The following is a 17,353-nucleotide window of genomic DNA, read 5'->3' as shown; positions in this document are numbered from 1 at the left end:
AAAACTATTTGGTAACCTAAGGCATGTAAATAAACCTAACACGACCACCTGGTATTGGAATTCAAGCTAAAAAACAAAAATAAATACTTCGTACGTACTTTTCTGCCAATACCACGCGTTTCATTCCAACATTCCTACGCGAATCGACCAACCAAAAAGATTATGGCATATTTTATAAAACATAAAAAGCGGCAAAATTGAGGTGAAGAGCGGACAAAAGGAAAAGCGAGAGAGATATCGAGGTGGACTCTTTGATTACACGAGGGGAAAGACTTCCTAATATGGCATGTGCGGCCTCGTTATTATGCTGTCTCCCGCCGCACCTCCGCCCGCCCTCCGCCCAGCCGCCACGCCACTTCGGGTCGGAGGGGTGTGGAGGGGTCAGGAGGGAGTGGCGAGGAGGGGGGAGAGGGGCGGAACCGGGGGGGTTGGGGAGGGAAGGCGATCGAGGGGAGGGGGAGAGGGCGATGCACGTGGAGGAGGGCTGGGAGGCTTTAACCTCCTTCCTCAAAACTAGACGGTGCAAACGGGAGAAAGGGAGAGATTTAATATGAGTTAATATAGAGGGCCAAGAGTCGAGCATACAGAGGAGGAGTGATGTGGATCATTATTCAGGGTTCCCTCAGTTCGGTCGCTGTTTATATTGACACTCGTCTCGCTCAGAGTTATGAAGACCGAGGAAATTAGTTTCACCTAATAGAAGAAATTGGGTGCGACTGAACGGCGATACACGAGAAAGTTACTATTTCTTCACTAGCACTAAGGACGCTTTCGAATGATGTATATTACATTTTATGGCAACAATTTAAATCAATGAGAGTTGGAGTGATTCTATGTGGTCGAAATCAACAGCCGAAGACAACACTCAAAACTCCCCCAACACGAAGGTCCCGTGCTCGCACCCTCGGAGAAACCCACACCACGGGTAATTAAAGCTTACATTAGGAGTTTTATAATTACACAGCCCAGACTGCACCGCAAAGATCAACCTGGTGTGCTTCTGTTGATTGATGATCTTCCTACATGCATTGAAGAGATTTAACATTGACCGCTTGACGATGAAGCGAAACGATGTAAGAAAGCAACCAGATCGAGCGACTCTATATTTTCTAAACCACACTGAAAAGCTTTTTAAAAATGGAGTATTAAATAACAATGTTGTATGCATCTTTAATACTGAAACATGTTGGTGGGTCTCGTACTCCATTTCATTCATACATCTGCATGATACCTCGCAGGCCGTCGCAAGGACGTGTGGCAAGGGGTGGTAGCTCACCAGCCATTCTACCTGAATTCCCTCTACTTCCTCACGCACATGGCACCCCGCGATGCACCCAATAACCGGGTGGAAAGGGGGCGACCGAACATCATTCATGCAATATGCCTACGCATATTCAGAGTGCTATATTATTTGTAGCTGTTCCTGTCCCTACACAAAGAGAATGTGAAAAAATCATTAAAAGAGGGCATGCACCAAGACATGCAATTCAGACACTTTTTTCCGGTTAGTGCTCTACTCATTCTAGATGGCCAATTCGGAAGCACAATAGACTTCATCTACATTCACATACACCCCATTCGGCACAAGGGCGCACGGTGGGGGACGTTAGGACGCCAATATTGGAGGTACTTAATTTTAGGGGATTTTAATCTTCTATACGCCTATTTTCGACAGCGCGTACCAATTACTGTCTTAGGTGCTCCCCCTTTTATTGATGTCGCGAAAAGTGAGCGGGAAAAATGAATGCTTGAATCTATAATTTCGACATCGCTCTTGTTTCGTGACAAATGTCAACCCTGCCAATGTAGTTAGGGGGCTAAATTACACCTCCAATGTCGGAGCCAAAAGCGCACACTTTACAATATTATAAACGTGTTCAACGAGTACAGATGTCGTATGGAAGAAGCTTTATTAAGAGGTAAATGAACATAGAGATCTCATAGTAACTTACAGCGAACTTTTACATTCAAAATACCCAAGTAGTTGTGACATTCTGAGAAGCAATCACAAATGTTCCACCTTGAAACTTGTAGTCATGATTTTAAATGCTTTATTTTGAATTAAATAACTCTAAATGTTTTGAATCCACGAATAAATAATAATAGTTTTGTTTTTGGATATACTCATTATATCAAAATCAAATACCATAGTTATCAACCCGAAGGTTAGTTTGATAGGTGAGGAAAGAGCTCAACCTGGTACTAATCCCAACGGCGCGTGAAATTCTCACATCAGGATGGGCGGGCAGTTCCTTATTCCCTCTGCGGTATAAGGTTCCCAAGGAAAACCCGAATGTTATCCGAAAAATCACGCCGCTTTGGGTGCCCTCAAGAATCGTACCCTGTGGACCAGCACTTTACCCGCTTGACTACCATGTCTCCCATCCATAGCAATTTCATGCAGGGTTCACACTGCATTGAATATTTTCCCAAGGGTTTAGAGGAACATTAAATGAATAAATAAAACAATGTCACTACCCAATTAACTGCACACATAATTAGAGGCGTCCATTAGATTCACTGGATGAATTCGATATACACAGACGGAGATGAATCTAATTTTCATCGTTCAAATCGCTTAGGAGAATGAGGTGTGATTAGTTCTTAGTGGGAACATCGAAAATTAATTATTCGATGGAAACACGTCGGCGGAGATACCAGCTCGTCCATCCAGCTCGGACAAGGGGTCGGAGAATAAAGAGCGTTCCCGCGTTCGAGTAATTTTGAACCACTCGATCTCCTTTTTTTCTACGCCTGTTCACGTTAATTTCACTCGCCAAATGGTCCAAACCGTTCTTCATGAACGACCCTTGCGATGACATACTAGGCGCCAACTCTGAGACATCAACGAAACGCGTGAACTAGAACGCTGGGCGAGCCATATTAGGTGTCACTCATTTCGGGGCGCCAGAGGAGGAGGGCAGGGGAGTAAGGCACGGGGAAGAGACGGCACGGCGTGGAACTGTGAATTGGGAGTGGAGACGAGAGGAGCAAGATAGGTTGGGGTCCAGAGAGGGGTGCAGGGTGGGGTGGATGGAGGGTGCTCACTCCCACCCCGAAGCCTCCTCGCATCCGCCCCATCCGGGCACAAAGCAACAGCCGTGCATCGCCGCGATAGCGCATCCCACGTGCCACGGGTGATCGTGTCACGAATGCCCGGACATTAGGGAGGTGGCCGTTGGGAAGGTGAAGGGGGCGTGGGAGGTGGTCGAGCGATTGCACAACACCCCGCGCGCAAGGACGGGAGTGATGGGCGGAGATACCTGCCCGTAGTGCCCGCAAGTGGGCTCCTATTACATACGCCCGAGACTAATGTTGGCGGCCTGGGATGAATGGATACGCATCACTCAAAGCGGCGCCACGACAAGCGTCAGCTGCCACTGGTGGTCTGACCTCCGAGAATGGAAAATATGCTACAGTTTACAACCAGGGGCAGGCACGTGTAGTTCGTTTTACACTTTGTCCAATAAGAAATAAATGAGCGGGTCGCTATACTTATAAAGCATAATTTAATGCAGTCTTATAATATTGACACGAAAATTCTGAATAAATATAGCACTCGTAAATGTGGCCCAAATGTGGAGTGAAAAGGAAATATATTTTCCATCCACATGAGTATAAGATGTTAGAAAACATCTAAATGAAACGCCGGCCCCGGTGGCGGCGGGGTAACGTCCTCACCTGCCAACTCAGAGGGCGCGGGTTCGATTCCCGCATGGTGGCGGGGTTTTCCTCCACCTAGGGCTTGGATGTCTGAGACTCTGTATTAATATTAACTGTCCGACGTAAGGGCCAAAATGTGCTGTTTTAAGACTAAGGCTAAATAAATACATGATCCTTCAAATGTATTTAATTATTGCTCGTACATGTTCCGTGGTAAAGAAATTTACGACCGTGTGAATCTGCATTGTTTCGAAATTACGGTCCTCACTTTAGATTATTAGAATAAAACATATTTTTCCTATTGACATTCACACAGCTCTAAAAAAATGTTTTATTAAGTAGCTATTCGTAGTGCCCGTCATAAATTATCCGATTGAATACCACAGCAAATGAATATATACCCGTAATGTAGTGTTATCCGAACACTCTTAAGCACTTAGAATAAGGGGTTAGTATTGGCGCAACCCCTAGTATCAAATATCGCTCGTAAATACTTCTACTTTTGTGAACAAAATGTAGTTGCATTGGCATCATAAAAAATAATTAAAATACAATTTAAATACATTGTAGATTGCATATTCGCATGCGTGGGAATAATCAAAGCCAATGCAGGTTTATCTAGGCAAAAGGGGATTGTGAAAAAATCGATTATAGCTCAATTTTTTCTGCCAACTTTTTCCGAAAACAAAACAATCTACTCAAGAGATACCCATTATACACCCTTGTTTACATTCTAGCCACACACGAATGGCTAGGTTGTAGCCCATAAATATGTGTGCAGATTTTTTATAGGAAACGGCTCACTGACGGGTCTTTATAGAGTGCGAAATGAGGAGAAGGGAACACATTCGTCACTCCATTTCAATTGAAAATAAACAATGTGATATATCAGCATATAAACATACCTTTATATACAAGTAAATGTGTCAGAGAAATCGCCATGTCCCTATATGTAGGTAAATGCGTTGTATATGGCCCTCATATAAGAATATTGAATCTTGAAACCTGGATTAATGACATAGATGTGACCATGGAGCCTAAAACAGCCACAGCTATCGCTAATGCACCACCCACCGCCATGTAGTCGCCACATTCTGTAGTCTATTCTCAAGGGTTGAATTCGTGCTTGAAGATTTGCAGACCACAGTTTTAATGACCCGCGGCCCCGGTTTCAATGCATTGCATCTGCATCAACAAGTAGACCCGATGATGCAAATGCAATGAAGTTTCAATCAATAAATCATTTGTAATGGAATGCCAGAAATATTAAACCGGGTGTTTGAGATCGTATAGAGATAAAAATAAGGAACCAATGACTATGCCTAAAGGTGATTTTCCAGTAAATAGTCTTTCTAACATATGCCTACCCAAACTACTCCAGGTTTTCCCAGTTTACCAGTTGGGTGGCAGCCCTGATTTTTGAGGAGTTGATACTTTTAACCCACACTGAGAAAACCAGGGGAGCAGGTTCTCGTCCCCCCCCTCCTCCCCCCGCTTCAACGGTTGTGCTCACATGCGTCTCGACAGTGGACGTCAAAGCTGTTCTACACCTCTACCGGGTCGTTTAAAAAGTTTCGTTTCCTCACAGGCTACAAACGGTTCCCACAGTTCGTGAAATCACTTCTCTTGCTTCAAAGAAATGAGTTAGCCTCTCTACAAAGTTTTATCCAAAATCGAACTTCTAAGGAAATGAAGAACCTTCACATTAGACTATGAAAATGAACTTTTTGGCTTTTTGGCCCTAAAAAGTTTTTTTTTAACTCGAAGTTTCTTAAATCGAGGATGAACTCTTCTGATAAAATGTCTTCCCACACACAGGGCATGCCCAAGGTGTGGTCGAGAAAATTATCTAGTAACGTAAATCCTTATGGGCGTTCGTTGATTGCACTTAATGCCTTGGGTCTAAATCCTAAGGGAGGAAACTTTGAATCATTATCATGAGATATTATATATTCTCATGAGAGACGATACAATCATATTTCAGTCTAACGATTAAGAGGAATTGCACTTCACCCATATTCACGTCGATTCCTACACTAGAAGAATGGCTTGCCCAGGAGTAAACATTTTATTCTGATTTCCTTGGCGTTTTAGAATGTTCACATACTTTCGTTTGTTTTCCTAAATCATTTGTTTGCATCCCGCCGGAGGCGGGGTAATGCCTCCGCCTTCCAACCCTGACGTCGCGGACTCCATTCTGGCCCAAGTTTTTTTTAGTTTTCTCCACCTAGGGCTTGGGTGTTTGTGATTGTATTGGTTGTTATTTCGAAGTTTAAAAATCCGAAGAACAAGCCAAAAAATGGGTCCCGGATTAATGATAAATTAATAAGTATTTCTGAATCAGCATCCTCTTTTTAATTATTATTTTTTCTTTAACTGCAGGGTAAATATTCTTTCGGGGGGATGTTTAAAAGGAACAACCGATAATAAAACGAGGGCAACCAAATGAATACAGGTAAACTGCACAACAAAATCAAATGATTTTACGCTTTCAAAGTAAATTTACTTCTGAAAGGAGGGGAGGGAACGCGGGAAAACTGAAACAGCGAATGGAATAGCAAGAAAGAACATTTTATTCTTTTTACCCGAAAGAAATTTTGCCGACAAAATTTTTAATCCTAACTGCTCTTCCTTTTTAGAAAAATAAAAATCGGATATTCAAATTTTGACGCTTCCGTGCAATTAACCTTAAAACTTGTGTATAAAATATTAATTAAAAATACTTTCAACAGTGCAAGTCCGTCAATCTTCTCTACACTTGTTGCCCTTCCATTTAGTAATATTAAAATCAATTTTGTATGCATTTATTCTCCATTTCGGATAATTTTTTACTGTAAAAAAGAAAATTTCCGAAATTAGTTAATCATGTACTCCAGAAATTAGTCCTCATTTTCTCCTGATCGCAATAATTTCCTTACTCTTTCCACTTTCCCGGAGAGAAAATCTGAAATGTCGACTAAAGGATTCACATACGCGAGCATATGATTTTGTGATCATATTTCTAGAGGAAGTGGCGTTAAACATGGTGAAGTGCAGCTAACCCCGTCGACAAAAAAGTCTTCTGGGATCATTAAAAGGATGTGAATGAAAATTAATTAATAATGAATAGATCAAAGGAGACCATTATTAAAAATGTACATTAATTTTTATGAAAACGCTTATCGCCAATAAGTGAAAGCAAGAATCATTTATTAAATCCTACTATTGCGTTGAAACTCATGCAGATTATGTGTCTAGAATAGCCGGCAGAAAGAGAAAAATAGCGGAACAAATAAACGATAAACAGTAGAGGAATTAATATAAAATTCATCCGGCTGCCGCCCGGCTGGGAATCGCGTTCACGCCGAGGAGTCCGCTCGGGTCAAAAAAACCTTTTCCCGAAGCCTAAAAAGGGAGATGCCCCCTCGAGCTACCACCACTAAAAATCAATCTTTTTTCCAGAAATGTTTCCGTCCCTAAAATATGTCTGCGGAGGCACGTGTGTGACCCCCAGCTGCATCGAAATGGCCACCATGATGATTGATAGGATCAAAATGAACACCGAATGATGGCGGGCATAACAGCGAATAGAAGAATATAAAACTGAAATCCACAAACCCGCTCTTTCACTCCACTCGAAAGAGAGCCTCGAACGGTTAGGATTTTGATAGTTGTGAAACACGACTGCTTTCGCCCTAGAACGTGGCTAAGGTGAACAAAAAAAGGCTGAGATGATGCGGTTGTTTCCCTTGAGGTGTCGAGCACGTTAACAAGCCGCCCATTTGAAAATTAGGAAATACAAGGTAAGGATGATCTCTGGAACACGACAGGGCAACTAATTTGAACGAAGAAAGGAAGTAGAAAAGAACCGAGGCGGACCTGCACTTCTCATGGTCTCATGAAAAACGAATTTTAAATGCATTTCCTCGATTAACTCGAACTTAATGAGATCATACCAAGGGATCTTGAAGGACCAAGCGAGCTTGATGAGAAAATAACTGTAGGGTAACACATATCCACTACAGTAGGACAATTTGCCAGCATGCGGGAATAAAAATTTGATAAACACCCGTGTTTAGCATTGAGTCTTCAATTTTTTTAATGTGTTGCTGTCTCTTCAATGTTGGAGAACGAAATGAATGATACTTGAAAAATGTCCAACAATCTTCCGCTTTTTGATTGAATGAGTTCAACGTTTTCGATTGAAAAACAAATCGACTCAAACCATGTTCCAACCTAATTTTCTACTTAACTTTGGTTGCAAAAATTATGTAGGCATATCTAAACAATACACCCGTTTCATCACATTTTCTCCCGAACGGTCAGTTTTATTAGGGTGTTCAGTTTTCGCCGAGTCACGTTTTCGTTCAACATTATTAGGGGTTGAATTGTAGATCCCGAAGTATTTCAGCAGTTGCAGTGTCGGCGCGAATTCGAAAGCCAATGCAAGGGTAAATATCAATTTATCTCTCCTCAAAAGGGAACCCTTCGCCCCATGGGTTAATTTGCTTCAACGTGAACCATAGGCGGATTCAATCAATCGGCACGATTAATTAATTTAGCCATTAACTCGGCAATTGCAGAATCGCAACATTTATGTAATTCTTACAACAGTATAATTACGTAAAGCTTTTTAAATGATGAGATATTATTCCTTCATCTTTATTAACATGCTTGGTAATCAAATTGTAGTCATTATTGGATTGACCCTATGAATATTAGAAATTATTGGATAACTTTGGAGTACGCCCTTCAAGCTGGTTTTCTGCACATACCCTTGTGCACTTTTAACGTGAGGCAGCGATGTTTTAGAGCTTATTTTCATTAGTTTGCTCATGCAGTTCCTATTTTCATCTCCATGAACAATGTAAATTATGTAAACATCCCCAGCCACACACATTAGCGATACCTTGCAGAGTACTCTGTAATAGATAAATGCAATTAAGTAAACTTATGTGCCTCATAATCGGTCCAACGGAGACATTTTGCAGGAATATTTACATGAATGAGAAGTGAAAAATAGTATCTCGTTAAAATAAATACCCTCACATTTAGGGGTCTCTGTGTCCCTTTATTAGATAAAAATGGTCGGTCCGAGGAGTTTGCTTTCCATTCCAAAGAATATGTTGATCTCGATAAAATATGATTGCTGTAAGGACCCCAGAAAGCATTTTCCTCACGATAAACAAAAGTATTCTATTTCCACTCCGAAGTATCTTACTATTTCCAAGAAACTGCGAGAGATGCCGTGACAATGCCTTTCAACGGAATCATCCGCTAAATGTGCATTACAATGTAGCGATTTCAGGGCTAAAGCACGCGGCCGGACATCGAGGGATCTGGGTTCGAATCCCGGTGAAGACAAATGATTTTTATACTCTGAAATGGTCGAATTGTATCTTACTATAATCGAGAATTTAAATTTTTCGCCGAGCTAGCTTCGATGGCTTCCAGAATTATTCTTAAGATACCAACCCAAATAAGGCGCGAACTAATTAAAAATTAAGCATGCGATATAAATGCGTAATCTACTTTACGTTAACTTTTTGCTGGACCAAAAGTAGAGCGACTTCGAAGAATATCTTTTAACCCGGCAGCACTATAAAGGCAATTTTTTCGGCCACTTAACTTTGGCAAACGTAGATATAGAATTTATATTCATTCCTGTTACTGCATAGTTATAATATTTATTTCAAATTTTATTTTTTTTCCAATAATTAATTGCAAAATTTGGTCAGCAAAGTTTTGATCAAGTCCAAAGACTCAAAGTATAGCGATATTTTCCCTTATTCTGTGAGGGTACTGGATTGCATGTCTTGCAATTCGCATATTCAATTTTCAATTCATTTTCCGTGATTCACCGCAAAGTTGTAGACCTAAGCTTAACTTCTCGAGCTTCAACTTAAGAAGAGTGCTTTTGCGTGCTTATCCGCAAATTGGATTCGTAACACTTCAAAGATCCTTATATTCCCTTATCATTCTGCTGATGATGTCCCTTTTCTTTTCGATGTGCAAATTTGTGAATGCTTAAATGAATTTGTGTCTGTCCATATGTATTCACACGTACGAATGAATGTAACTATAAGTTTAATGCCTAATATAATATGTATACGACGATGGGTTAAATGGAAGAAGGGACCATTATGTCTAAATTTCGCCCAAATGAAGACCTCTATCATCTATGATGTCAGCTTCATTCCCATCATGCACGAGTGCACCTATTAAACATGAAATACACTTGGAGTCACTTATCTTTCCCCTCGCGAAATAGACATTCATTTTGTGCTGTCCGCATCATTACAAATTCTTCATATGCTATAAAATAACATGTGTACATCCACCTCTTATACAGACGCACGGCAATTTGTAGAGGATAAAATGCTAAACATTACATGTAATCGTTACTATTTACGGCCAGATAAAGTAATTAAAGTTCTGGAGCTTCCTTTGGAAAATCTCGCGAAACCCCAATAAATATAATACACGCATTAACTACGGGTATATATTTCTTAAAGGAGGGCGGATACGAATGGCTGAACATTTCACATGAATTTATCTTCTTTATGAAGGGCCAATGAAAGGAATTGTTAAACGAACGAGGTCAATAGCCACAGGCGCGTATCGCCACTACAACTGCCACGATAATGAAATCCTTTTCTCAAGGCGTCAGCGGAATCTTAATTTGGTATTTTCGATTCAGATAGCAGACTGAACAATGGAAGCATTCTCAAGAGAGAGATTTTTTTTTCGGCCGGGAGCGATAAATCCCCAAACAAAGTCAATTATTGAGCTAATATGATGCACCTTGGAGGATACAGGGACGGCATTTTAGGGAAGGGTTGTCATTATTGGGGCCTTTTAAACTGAAAGGAATTGCTTTAACGCACGGGTTTCTGATTCGCTTTGCACAAAATTAAACCCATTTTCATTAAATAGCGATGATACGACTCGAACACCTGCAAACTACTCACAAAGTCTTTCCTCGTACCACGGGCACGGGCATTAAACATTCTTCATATATCCATGGCTCTGAATAGGTATGCATTATGTGACGCCATTCATCTACATCTTTTATGTTAGTACGTTCCGCTTTTACTGCTCTGGAATTTAAGAATGTGTGACAACGAGGAGAAAAATAATCGCACGCATTTTACGGCAAAATGTGTATATTCATGAACTTTCTCGTGAATTTTATACAGTTTCACGTCGAAACAGTGCACTATAATCAGAACGGAACAGGTAACTAAATTGGAAACTTAATAATGGTCCCACCTATCCAATACGAGAAAATTCAATCGATTTTCATTGCGGGAATGTTATTAATGAAAATATCACATGGAACTAGATCAACAAAAACACAGTCAGTCATGAACCTTTCTTTTCTTCGCCGGGAATTCCCACTCACCACCAAAGTAAATGACGACTATTTTTAGAGTGTGATATTAATAGGACCGGATATTTCTAAGCGATCTCAGCATCTCATTACTGAATATATATCTAGATTTATAAGGACGATTATCTTTAGAGAAAAGACCATCACACTCTTTCGTAATACAAGCATCTAAATGCCTCCATGAGCGCATTTTCCATACATGAAGACGACTTTCACATTAAATTCTGATTTAATATATCCCGACTTGATGCGTACGTTCATTCACTACGACAGCAACGAATGGCAAGCTCATGAACTGGAAAGTTGCCAAGAGGGCAGGCACTCAGGTCGTCTCTCTGAAAAGGATTAGGGTTCGTGCGAGACAAAGGTGATGAGGACATACGACGGTGACGTGAAATTACATTCACTGGACATAACAAGGATATTCCCGAGCTTAATTGCTTTGACCCCGTCATTAGACGAACCGCACTCGCATTGAGGTTTCGAGAGACGAGGAGGACATCCATTGATTAAAAGTCAACGAGACTTGTGCACCTCTGACACATGAACTCCCCCGAAGGTCCTAGGGGCGGACGAGGTGCGATTACTGACTCGACTGAAATCACTCCGCTGTAACGAGATATTCCGCTGAAAATGTATTTCTCATCGGCTAGTATATTAATCAATACTGAGATAAATATAATTAGGTGACCCCACTGATGCATACGAATTTACTGCATCTGTTTGGTGGGGTGAAAAATCATGAAATAATGATGATTAATGTCAACGCATTTGACAGAAAATGTGCATTGTAAGAAACCAGAAAAGCTGAAAATACCAGCCTACAGCTATTACAAGTAGGTAACGAAGAAACTGAGACGCTTTTGTACACATTGTGGAACCAAGGTGGTGTCAGACCGCGAGGTCCTTTGCGTTCGAGAATTTGACGGTTAACGTAAAGCATTAGCGTACTGATATGACCCGGCTTATGTTCCAAATATATACATCATTTGAAGAAATAAATACCAAATTAATCTAACTACATCGATCTCGTGGGTCGCGGAAGTCCAGGCGGTAGAGCTTTGGACTATTGACCGAATGGTTTCGGGTTCGATTCCCGGGCAAGGTACTCTGGGCATCTGCAGCTCCACCCAAGCTATGTGATTTTTCGGGTACCAGATCTTCCTGGGAAACCATAACCGGCACAGGGAACGGAACTGGCCACCCTACCCTGATGTGTGAATTTCACACGCCGTATAGGGCTTAGTACTGGGTGATCTCTACCATCACCTACTAAACCGACCTTCGGGTGGATTACTGTGTTCATGGTTTACATCGATCTCAAAATAAATATAAAAAGTGTATCATATTTAACATTACCGCAGTTACTATAATTAAATAATGCCGTATGAGGGGGCGCGAAGTACACATACTTATGCTCAAATACACACATCCAAAATTCAAATTTACGCACGAAATCTCAAAAAAATGAAAAATTACGCACCAACAGGAAGAAAAGTCATGCGACACGCCCTGGCGTTCACATTCCATGTCTAGCCACGAATATTTCACAGCCCAAGGTAGCGGGTCATAAAACCTCTCCACACTCGCCATTAAGGCTTGCACTTTTCTCATCACGCGAAAGGAGAAAAAGAAGACTCCACGGAAAAGAGTCCTGATCTCCCAGGAAGCAATTTACGCCGGAGAAATCCCGTAGTCATGGCTTCCCGCCGTCTCAGTAAAAAAAATTTGAGCGAAAGGCTCCGTGTGAAGTGACTCAAGAGGATATACTGAGATAGAGCTCTGCTCGGGCTTTCAGGACCTGTCAAGAGTGACAACACTTTCAGGAGGACGGGAGGTGACCTCAAGTGCGAAAATACACGCGGTTCGTTTCTAAAAGAGCACCACGCATACACACACGAGGAATAATAAATTTTGAAAAAACACAACTAGTCAGTGACGGACCAACGAATGGCGATGTGCGCCGAAACCGCGAGTGGACCCGGAAGCGAAACGAAGACTTGCGGGCAGGACAATGGATCCCATGGATGATCCGCCACCGCCCCACTTCACCACCCCTCACGAAACAAAAGGGAAAACGGTCCACGGGCCACCGGACCTAGGCGCCCTCAACCTTCTCTCCATCCCACTGGAGGCACGGGCGTGGTGTGTCTCCCCACCCGGTCCTCCTCGATGGGCGATCGCAGGTGCGAGAGGGGAGGAGAGGGAAGCGGGAGGCGATGCGTCGCCGCTGCCGCTGTGGCCGGTTGGGAGCATTCAGTTTTTTCTTCGCCTGGGGCGGCAGGAGGACTGCTGCAAGTGTCCAAATGGCAAAAGGGACTCGCCTTTATAGAGTAGGCTACCAACCATTCCCGAATGTTAAGTTCGCTTCCTCGTTTCTGCGATCAGTTGACTCAATTTTTTTCTTAAACTTAACTTCGGGAAGATAAAAAAAACCACGAGGACTACTCGAGAAGATTGAAAGTACGTGCTCAACCGAGTGAGTCGTGAGAAAAATTTATCTTGCCGTCAGAAGACCACAAAAACTATTCCAAAAATTTTAAGAGAACACAAGTCCAGGTACGCAACCGCTCCAGTCAGACTGGCATTTTCGTCATTTAACAGGTACACGAATACTTCACACACGTGAGTGTTTATTATGCCACCCACCCCGATTACTCACAGCATGTTGGTTTCCTTGGTCAGGATCGAGCATTCCGCTCAGTAGCCGAATTATCTACTCACTAGTACGACGTACTAGGTATTTTCTGCGTAGATCAACCTCAAAGCGACTTGGGTCTGCGAGATATGGAATGAAATACCCTTTAAAATGTGTTGCCATCTCTAGTGCAGTACTTACATCTCATTCATAAGAAAAGATAATCACGACCTCAGAATAATTGAGCGATGAGAATGCGCATATGAACGGCCATAATACTCACTAAAGACATTATTGTGAAAACATGCAGATAATATCACGGAACAACCGACTACAGATTCATTACTCTTTGGATTGATATAATGGCATTAAATTGCTTTCTGCTGAAATTAATATTTGGGGCACCTATGAAAATTACTAATCCAAGTTTCAATGAGGAAAATCTAAAAAAAACATAACCGTGAGTATATTATTTTCATATATTTGAACTTAACTTATATTTGAACTTAATTGCAATTGACAGGCCAATAACCTTCGTTAAAGTGATAAATAAGGGGGAGAAGGGAATGGGGGCATTCAAAGGAGGGAGAAAATGTTCGGATCGCCAATTATTGAAACCACTGCACCTACAAGAAGGGATTTCGATTGAAAACGACCAGTGGGTGCGTTTCGGCTGATAATCACCGAAATTAGTCATACCCCAAAGTTTTACGGCCAACGAAATGACCATGAACACTTGGCGGCCGGACCCATATAATCACAACCATTCCCGGAAACTACACTTCATAGTACCCCTAACGGTAGGGCAGCGAGGCACAATGGCTCCGCTTTGAATGCTGAAAATGTTACCGCAACGACGAATTAGAGAGCCGGACTTCGGAGGTGTCTTTAAAGCAGAGGTCTCCCTTCACATAATACTTCGAAATCACTCACCTATTAAACTTAAAATGACGATAATTCGCGATTCATCGACACCAACCGGCCGTATTCGTGGCATAGTTAACGAGTTTTACAACTATTGATTATGAGTCGATTATCAAAACCACGCAAGACGAACATAAACAAACCGTAAACCATCAAAATGTCCTCCAAGCCAAGCAGGAAGTAGTCTCCGATGAACAACAGTATTATCGAACCGTCGAAGTCGGAAAACCTCACGATTTCTCGGCGCTCTGATAGGGAATAATACCTGATCGTAAACGAAAAAGAAATGCGTAGCACAGACTTAAAACTTGCCGATTGGAACATGCCGGAAGAGAGTATTGCGGGTGTGTTCCAACGCTAAAAGTTCAATCGGAAGAATGCGATTGTTTTGGAGTAAATGTTGAGAGGCCGACCGCTCGAACCACCGAGACGATCCTCGTTCTATGCGCCTCACTTCGCCCAGAAAAGAGTATCGGGCCCAAGCTCTAAATGTTCGACGCCCGTGACGCACCAGTTGATACCAAACTCTTTTCAAAGGGCCTAATGCCATCCTAGACTCTACAACGCTTTCTTTTTTCCCCGAGTTCGGTATTTGGGGGAAAGGTTGGACGCCGCTATCTCACTCGCAGAGCAAGGCTTATTTACTCGCTACCTAGGATAGGTCAGGTGTCAGCCGTAGCTTTCTGTCGGACCGCAGGTGCGTCCTTTTTTTTAAAAAAATAGGCTTCCTTGACCTTTCAATGTAGCCTTGGCCACAGCCATTGTTTGAACAAAGAGGATGCCTTTTTCCAGTCTACTCTGCAGGGAATGGAGGAAGCGAATCCAGTGTTCGGGAGAGAGTTGTGTGAGGAGGGATTGAAGATGATGTGAATCGCGACCGAAATCTCTGCGGGGCGTATCTAATGAACTCACGGACCGCAAAAAAGGTAAAACGCTGTTATTTTTCGTTCCTTTTCTCCGAAAAAGAACGAAAAATAATAGCGTTCCGCGGAAACGATTTCGAAATACATTTTCGCGGGGCTGAGGTTTATAACAACGGATGCAAACGATTGGGTATTAATTAATTCATAATTTTTAGTATCGCTCCATAGAAATCATTTACCCTCTATCGCCTCATGGGATAGCATTAATTTAGCAGAATTTTGTCACAAAAAATACTCGCCATTTATATGCTAAGCACAATTCATAGTCATAGGTTCCCTAATATTCAATTTTAATTATATATATATATTCTAGCCATAATTATAACAGCACACATTCATAATTCCTTCCGCTATAAATCTTGAAGAACTTTCCTGAGCTACCATAACAAATTCATCCACTTATATTTGCTTAATACTAACTTCACATAAGCATTCATAAATGAAGATTAGGGTAATCCATCACCCATAATAACCTAATAGTCTGATAGGAAATTACTACTTGAATATTTTTTTCAAATGCAACGCAATAGAATGCAAATTCGAGTACCAAAACACGTACGAAGTAACGGGTCAAGAGACTCGGATTTATGGCATGTATATAATACCGAAAAACCGAAGATGCGATGAATATAGTAATACAATAAAGGAGGAAAAGGCGATCATTCGAAGGAAGACACAAATGAAAAATAAAAACTTACGGAAGCAATCGGCTTAAACTTCTCAAGAGCCATAAAGAAGCTTCTCCCAAACATCGGAGGGAACCGAATTCACGGGTGAAGGCGAATTTAGTGGGGTCAGCATCTACGTGAATACGCAATTCGTCTCACGTTGGGGCAAACGCGAAGAATTTTTATTTCCATGAGATGAGAAGAAGCAAAAAAACTCTTCGTGATGTGTTCTCCGAAAACGACTGATACCCCAATATTGAATACGTTCTTAATGCTTGGGTAGATTTTATTGTACGGATCGCCCAGTGTGTACCCGTTTCACGCGTCTAGGGGATAGGCTCGGTATAACCAGCCCACTGGCGTCATTCTCCTACGCACACGTCACCACACTATTATACGAGGGTCATCCGGAAAGTAGTACCCGTTCGTGAAATAAAGACACAAAAGTAAATATTAACAAACATAAAAAATTTTATTTGAAAGAGGATACTTTAAACTACTTCTCAACATAATCTCCAAGCAAATTAAGGCATTTGTCATAACGTGTGACAAGTTTCTGTATTCCTGCTGCATAGTCCTTCGCCGCCAGCTCATTGAGATACGCGAGGGACCCATCTTGCACAAATTTTTGCATAATGCAGATGGTGTTTAACAATTTCATGAACAATTGTTCGAGAAACATTGGGAAAATGCTCACAGATGTCATCAATTGTGACGCGCCGATCGTTCCTCACGAATTCGTCAACTGAGCTCACCAGTTGGTCTGTCATCCGCTAGATTCGTTAAAAATTGTTATGATAAAATCACAAGTGTGACAGGTCTCTTAGGGGATTTAGGCTGGGAACCACTTGAAGTGCGGAGAGAACAAGCGAGGCTTAGACTTTTAGAAAAGTTCAGAACAAACGAGTTTAAATATGACACTGAAGGAATTATAATGGCCCCACACTACTTAGGTAGATCAGACCACAAAGATAAACTAAGGGAGATAGATTCCAAGACAGATAGGTACAAATACTCATTCTTTCCCCGAACAATCAGTAATCATAATAGCAAGAAACCGAAGTCACTTTAGAAATATTAAAAACGTTGAATTTACAAGTCGGAACAAAATTAAACACTATAGAGATGTTAGGTATACTTTCAGGTGCATGTGTATGTTAGTTGG

At 41.6% G+C, this 17,353-nt stretch overlaps 1 protein-coding gene across 1 annotated transcript in view; it reads right to left on the bottom strand.

Moving 5' to 3' along the window:
- smash (smallish) overlaps positions 1-17,353 on the bottom strand; it is a 358,678-nt gene that overhangs the window by 262,381 nt on the left and 78,944 nt on the right. The window lies entirely within an intron of this gene.

The sequence above is a fragment of the Hetaerina americana genome, unplaced genomic scaffold, assembly GCF_022747635.1.
Source record: "Hetaerina americana unplaced genomic scaffold, ioHetAmer1.1.p SCAF_3, whole genome shotgun sequence".
NCBI lineage: Eukaryota > Metazoa > Arthropoda > Insecta > Odonata > Calopterygidae > Hetaerina > Hetaerina americana.
The sequence above is the reverse complement of the archived record's forward strand: the minus strand, read 5'-3'. Positions and strand labels throughout refer to the sequence as shown.